The following is a 7,965-nucleotide window of genomic DNA, read 5'->3' as shown; positions in this document are numbered from 1 at the left end:
TAGCAAAACACCTAATTTGCTGCTTCAGAAATTCGAGGGGCAGAATTAGGCCATTCGGCCCATCAATTCTATTCCGTCATTCAAATCATGGTTGGTCTAATCTAGTGTTAGATGTGGCCCTTGTGGTTAAAGGGATCATAGAAACATAGAAACATAGAAATTAGGTGCAGGAGTAGGCCATTCGGCCCTTCGAGCCTGCACCGCCATTTAATATGATCATGGCTGATCATCCAACTCATTATCCCGTACCTGCCTTCTCTCCATACCCCCTGATCCCCTTGGCCACAAGGGCCACATCTAACTCCCTCTTAAATATAGCCAATGAACTGGCCTCAACTACCCTCTGTGGCAGAGAGTTCCAGAGATTCACCACTCTCTGTGTGAAAAAAGTTCTCCTCATCTCGGTTTTAAAGGATTTCCCCCTTATCCTTAAGCTGTGACCCCTTGTCCTTGACTTCCCCAACATCGGGAACAAACTTCCTGCATCTAGCCTGTCCAACCCCTTAAGAATTTTGTAAGTTTCTATAAGATCCCCTCTCAATCTCCTAAACTCTAGAGAGTATAAACCAAGTCTATCCAGTCTTTCTTCATAAGACAGTCCTGACATCCCAGGAATCAGTCTGGTGAACCTTCTCTGCACTCCCTCTATGGCAATAATGTCCTTCCTCAGATTTGGAGACCAAAACTGCACGCAATACTCCAGGTGTGGTCTCACCAAGACCCTATACAACTGCAGTAGAACCTCCCTGCTCCTATACTCAAATCCTCTTGCTATGAAAGCCAACATGCCATTCGCTTTCTTTACTGCCTGCTGCACCTGCATGCCTACCTTCAATGACTGGTGTACCATGACACCCTGGTCTCGCTGCATCTCCCCCTTTCCCAATCGGCCACCGTTTAGATAATAGTCTGCTTTCCCGTTTTTTGCCACCAAAATGGATAACCTCACATTTATCCACATTATACTGCATCTGCCAAAAATTTGCCTACTCACCCAGCCTATCCAAGTCACCTTGCAGTCTCCTAGCATCCTCCTCACACCTAACACTGCCCCCCAGCTTAGTGTCATCCGCAAACTTGGAGATATTGCCTTCAATTCCCTCATCCAGATCATTAATATATATTGTAAATAGCTGGGGTCCCAGTACTGAGCCTTGCGGTACCCCACTAGTCACTGCCTGCCATTGTGAAAAGGACCCGTTTACTCCTACTCTTTGCTTCCTGTTTGCCAGCCAGTTTTCTATCCACATCAATACTGAACCCCCAATGCCATGTGCTTTAAGTTTGTATACTAATCTCTTATGTGGGACCTTGTCGAAAGCCTTCTGGAAGTCCAGATACACCACATCCACTGGTTCTCCCCTATCCACGCTACTAGTTACATCCTCGAAAAATTCTATAAGATTCGTCAGACATGATTTACCTTTCGTAAATCCATGCTGACTTTGTCCAATGATTTCACCACTTTCTAAATGTGCTGCTATCCCATCTTTAATAACTGACTCTAGCAGTTTCCCCACTACCGATGTTAGGCTAACTGGTCTGTAATTCCCCGTTTTCTCTCTCCCTCCCTTCTTAAAAAGTGGGGTTACGTTTGCTACCCGCCAATCCTCTGGAACTACTCCAGAATCTAAAGAGTTTTGAAAGATTATTACTAATGCATCCACTATTTCTGGAGCTACTTCCTTAAGTACTCTGGGATGCAGCCTATCTGGCCCTGGGGATTTATCGTCCTTTAATCCATTCAATTTACCCAACACCACTTCCCGACTAACCTGGATTTCACTCAATTCCTCCACCTCCTTTGACCCGCGGGCCCCTGCTATTTCCGGCAGATCATTTATGTCTTCCTTAGTGAAAACGGAACCAAAGTAGTTATTCAATTGGTCCGCCATATCCTAGTTCCCCATGATCAACTCACCTGTTTCTGACTGCAAGGGACCTACATTTGTTTTAACTAATCTCTTTCTTTTCACATATCTATAAAAACTTTTGCAGTCAGTTTTTATCAGTCAGGGGGTATGGAGAGAAGGGAGGTACAGGATACTGAGTTGGATGATCAGCCATGATCATATTGAATGGTGGTGCAGGCTCGAAGGGCCGAATGGCCTACTCCTGCACCTATTTTCTATGTTTCTATCTCTCCCTCCTAACCCCAGTCTCCTGCCTTCTCCCCCGACACCCGTACTAATCAAGAATCTATCTATCTCTGCCTTAAAAATATATCCACTGACTTGGCAGGAAACATGTTCCCGATGTTGGGGGAGTCCAGAACCAGGGGCCACAGTTTAAGAATGAGGAGCAAGCCATTTGGAACGGAGATGAGGAAACACTTTTTCTCACAGAGAGTGGTGAGTCTGTGGAATCCTCTGCCTCAGAGGGCGGTGGAGGCAGGTTCTCTGGATGCTTTCAAGAGAGAGCTGGATAGGGCTCTTAAAAATAGCGGAGTCAGGGGATATGGGGATAAGGCAGGAACGGGGTACTGATTGGGGATGATCAGCCATGATCACATTGAATGACGGTGCTGGATCGAAGGGCCGAATGACCTACTCCTGCACCTATTGTCTATTGTCTCCACAGCCTTCTGTGGCAATGAATTCCACAGATTCACCACTCCCTGCAAAATAAATTTCTCTTCATTCTTTAGTTGAGTGAAACCGAGAGGAAACAGGCCCTTCGGCCCACCGAGTCTGTGCCGACCAGCGATCCCCGAGCACTGACACTATCCTACACACATTTACAATTTTTTGCAGAATACAACTAACCTGCACGTCTTTGGAGTGTGGGAGGAAACTGGAGCACCCGGAGAAAACCCACGCGGTCACGGGAAGAAAGTACAAACTCCGTACAGACAGCGCCCGTAGTCAGGATCGAACCCTGGTCTCTGGCGCTGTGAGGCAGCAACTCTCCGGTGCCACCCATAATTCTAATGTCTAATTGAACTGTGAGGAGGATGTTATGAGAATGCAGGGTGACTTGGACAGGTTGGGGGAGTGGGCAGATGCATGGCAGATGCAGTTTAATAATAATAATAATAATAATAATCTTAATTACAGACTCAAGGTCCAGACAAGGGGCAACATTACATAAAAAAATGCATTGCATATTAAAAAATATCCTACAACGAGATAACGATACCAGTGTCTCCACAGCTGGGATTCGTAGCGTGTAGTGCTAACCCTTATGTTTGACAAGACCACAATACGCACATTTTTAGTCATGTATCCTGCAAATGAATTTATACATGTGATTTCTTAGGATAGCTTCTAAAGTACTCCTGCAGCCACAAACATATTACTGGCACTACACCATCTAGGTTTCTTTAGCAGTATTCTCATGGCATCGTTATATGCCACCTTTAGTCTCTGCAAGCTTCTCTTTCCATAGTTCGACCACAGGTGTGCAGTGTAGAGTGGTGTGCAGTATGCTCTAAATAGCGACATCTTCACCACATCTGCACACGCACCAAATTTACGCAAGAGAATATTTGCCTGTACATACAGCATGCGTCGTTACCTATAAATATCCTCATCATCTGTCATTTGTTCTGTAATAAAATGCCCTAGATATTTTACCTTTTAAATTTTAGACATTTATCCTCTTTGGTTCTACGGGTTGTAACAGCACTCTTACAAGCATTATATTTAATATCATGTTCCACACCATACACAGAACATATAGGAAGGAGATGCTGGAGACCAGCGCTAGATGGACTAAAGACCACAAGATCATCTGCATACATAATATGGTTCACTAAAATATTACCAATCACGCACCCAGTGTTACAGGCTTTCAATTGTTTAGACAGATCATCAATATGTAGATTAAAAAGGACTGGGGACAAAATTCCCCCTTGTCTAACACCATTGCTAACCCCAAATGGGGCTGAGACCCTATTGCCCCATTTTATTTGCATAGTCTGGTGGGCATACCAGTAGGCCAGAATTCTCACAATGTATTTAGGCACCCCTCTTTGACTCATTTTACCAAACAGCTTTCTGTGATTAACACGGTCAAAGGCTTTGGAAGCATCAATAAAGCACATAAGGATTGAATAGTTTTTGCCTCTATATTTGTTTACAATCTCCTTTAGGGCATATATGCATAAATCAGTGCCATGTTTAGCTTTAAAGCCAAACTGGTTATCTGTGGAGTTAACAAACTCATTTATTCTATCCAGCGGAACTCTTTCTAAAACATTTGACAATATGCTGGCTAAAGCTATGGGCCTGTAATTATTTAGGCTGCCTACTTTATCAGCTTTGTCCTTAATGACCGGCACTAACAGAACAGCCCACATTGAGTCTAGTAACAAGCCATGAATCATAAAGCCAGTAAAACAAATAGCAAGGAGAGGAGCTATCCTCATACTCGCATACTTAATGTGGATAAATGTGAGGTTATCCACTTTGGCAGCAAAAACAGGAAGGCAGATTACTATCTAAATGGTGTCAAGTTGGGAAGAGGGGAAGTACAATGGGATCTACAATACAATACAATACAATACAAATTTATTGTCATTTGAGCCCCAGTGAGACTCAAACGGAATTTAGTTTACACAGCCATACAAACAAAGACAATGTCCTACAGACATACACACAATTAAATTCACACAAACTTCCATCACAGTGAACCCACTGTGATGGAAGGCAAAGTCTTTTCTCTCCCCTGCTCTCAATTTCTCTCCCGATGTCCAAGCCCCAGGCGGGTGATGATAAGTCCCACGGCCATTTTAAGCCGCGCGGGGCGATTTACGGCCCCGCTCCCGGTCTGAAAGTACAAGGTTGGAGCCCGCGGCGGGCGATGGTGAGTCACACGGCCATGAAGCCGTGCCAGGTGATGTACGGTCCCGGTCCGGGTCGTTCCAACTCCGCGACACGGGCTGGAGAAGTCGCGTTGCGGGAGCTCCGGGAAGCGGTCTCTCTCCCCCCGGACCCGCAAGCTCCCGATGTCCCGACAGGCCACCGGACCTGTGGCTGCGTTGCTGGAGCCTCCGAGCCCCAGGAGTCGCGTTGCAGCAGCGAGTCACCACCGCTCCCCACGCTCCGAGGCCGGCCAGCCCCACGATGGTGAGTAGTCCGCAGCTCCGCAGTCTCCTGAGCCCCCGGGTCGTTCAAGTTGGAGGCCGCTCCACGGTGCTAGGCCCCAACGACAACGGAGACCCAACAGGGAAAAGGTCGGGTCTCCCAGACAGGGAAGAGATTTAAAACAGTTTCCCCCCTCCCCCCCCCCCCCCCCCCCCCATATACACATTTAAAAACACTATTAAAAAACACCAAACACTACATTTAACTAGACAAAAAATAAATAAAAGACCGACAGGCTGCCACCTTTGGGGGTCCTTGTACATCAGTCCTTCCTTGTACATCAGTCTATGAAAGTAAGCGTGCAGGTACAGCAGGCAGTAAAGAAAGCGAATGGCATGTTAGCCTTCATAACAAGAGGAATCGAATATAGGAGCAAAGAGGTCCTTCTGCAGTTGTACAGGGGCCTAGTGAGACCACACCTGGAGTATTGTGTGCAGTTTTGGTCCCCTAATTTGAGGAAGGACATTCTTGCTATTAAGGGAGTGCAGAGTAGGTTCACCAGGTTAATTCCTGGGATGGCGGGTCTGTCATATGCTGAGAGAATGGAGCAGCTGGGCTTGTACACTCTGGAATTTAGAAGGATGAGAGGGAATCTTATTGAAACATATAAGATTATTAAGGGTTTGGACACGCTAGAGGCAGGTAACATGTTCCCGATGTTGGGGGAGTCCAGAACCAGGGGCCACAGTTTAAGAATAAGGGGTAAGCCATTTAGAACGGAGATGAGGAAACACTTTTTCTCACAGAGAGTGGTGAGTCTGTGGAATTCTCTGCCTCAGAAGACGGTGGAGGCCGGTTCTCTGGATGCTTTCAAGGGAGAGCTAGATAGGGCTCTTAAAGATAGCGGAGTCAGGGGATGTGGGGAGAAGGCAGGAACGGGGTACTGATTGGGGATGATCACATTGAATGGTGGTGCTGGCTCAAACTCCCGCACCTATTGTCTATTGTCTATTGTCAAATCTACCTATAAAACTACAGCAAGTAGCACTATCATTGTTGCGGTTCATATCCAGTGCGTGTAGCAGGTTTGGAGGGATATGGGCCAATCACAGGCATATGGGACTAGGTATTGTGGTCAGCATTGTCAAGCTGGGCTGAAGAGCCTGTCTCCGTGCTGTGTGACACTGTGACTCTGGTGTTTTGCAAGAAGCATCATTTAGTTTTAACTAATTAAACTATGTACTATGGACTGTATTCGCTTGCGTGAAGGGCTCATAGTAAGTGACTTATTAACATGCAGGAGGGATCTGTAAATGTGTAGGAAAAAACTGCAGCTGCTGGTTCAAATACCAGATCGACACAAAATGCTGGAGTGACTCAACGGGACAGGCTGCATCTCTGGAGAGAAGGAATTGGTGAGGTTTTGGGTCAAGGCAACTTCGACCTGAAACGTCATCCATTCCTTCTCTCCAGAGATGCTGCCTGTCCCGCTAAGGAACTGTAAATGATGGTTGAAACCGAAGATCGACACAAAAAAGCTGGTGTAACAGTGGGTCAGGCAGCATCTCTGGAGAACAGGAATAGGTGACGGGTCGGGACTGACTAGAAATGTTCTCCACAGATGCTGCCTGACCCGCTGAGTTACTCCAGCACTCTGTACAACGTCACCTATCCATGTTCTCCACAGATGCTGCCTGACTCTCTGAGTTACTCCAGCACTCTGTACAACATCACCTATCCATGTTCTCCACAGATGCTGCCTGACATAGAAACATAGAAAATAGGTGCAGGAGGAGGCCATTCGGCCCTTCGAGCCAGCACCGCCATTCATTGTGATCATGGCTGATCATCCCCAATCAATAACCCATGCCTGCCTTCTCCCCATATCCCTTGACTCCACTAGCCCCGAGAGCTCTATCTAACTCTCTCTTAAATCCATCCAGTGATTTGGCCTCCACTGCCCTCTGTGGCAGGGAATTCCATAAATTCATGTGACCCGCTGAGTTACTCCACCACTCTGTGAAACGTCACCTATCCATGTTCTCCACAGATGCTGCCTGACCCGCTGAGTTACTCCAGCGCTTTTGTCAACCGATAAACCTGTACATTGTTGGAATGTGGGAGGAAACCAGAGCACCCGGAGAAAACCCACACGGTCACGGAGAGAAGGCACAGACAGCACCCGTATTGCGAGCAGTTCTGGTCGCCCCATTTCAGCAAGGATGTGGTGGGGTGCAGAAGAAGTTCACCAGAATGATGCCTGGATTAGGGTGTGTAAGCTGCATGGAGAGGTTCACGTTCAAGTTCGAATTTATTGTCACATGCACCAATTAAGGTACAGTGAAATTTGAGTTGCCACACAGCAATACTAGGTGAAAACCAACAACACACACAGCCACATAAAATAAAACTTAACACGAACATCCACCACAGCGGAGTCCACAATCCGCGGAGTAATAAAGTTAAATCATCTTCCTCCTTGTTCACTCGTGGTCGGGACCTTTGAACTCTCCGCAGTTCGCCACTGCCGATGGTCCGATGTCTGAAGCCCTCGAGTCGAGTCGGGACGGATCAGAACACTCCGCGGCATGGAGCTCCCGAGTCGGCCTCTTCTTACCGGAGACCGCGGGCTTCATGGTGTTAAAGGCCACAGGCCCTGCGATCGGGCGCTTTCACTGCCGATCCTCGGCGAAGGATCGCAGCTCTGCGATGTTGAAGTCCGCGCCGCGCCCGCGGCTTGAAGCTCCCTAGAAGGATAAGGGGGAAATCTTTTAGGACCGAGATGAGGAAAACATCTGGTATTTTTCACGCAGGGAGTGGTGAATCTGTGGAATTCTCTGCCGCAGAAGGTAGTTGAGGCCAGTTCATTGGCTATATTTAAGAGGGAGTTAGATGTGGCCCTTGTGGCTAAAGGGATCAGGGGGTATGGAGAGAAGGC

This window comes from Leucoraja erinacea, chromosome 5 (assembly GCF_028641065.1).
Source record: "Leucoraja erinacea ecotype New England chromosome 5, Leri_hhj_1, whole genome shotgun sequence".
NCBI lineage: Eukaryota > Metazoa > Chordata > Chondrichthyes > Rajiformes > Rajidae > Leucoraja > Leucoraja erinaceus.
Note: the sequence above shows the minus strand (reverse complement) of the source record.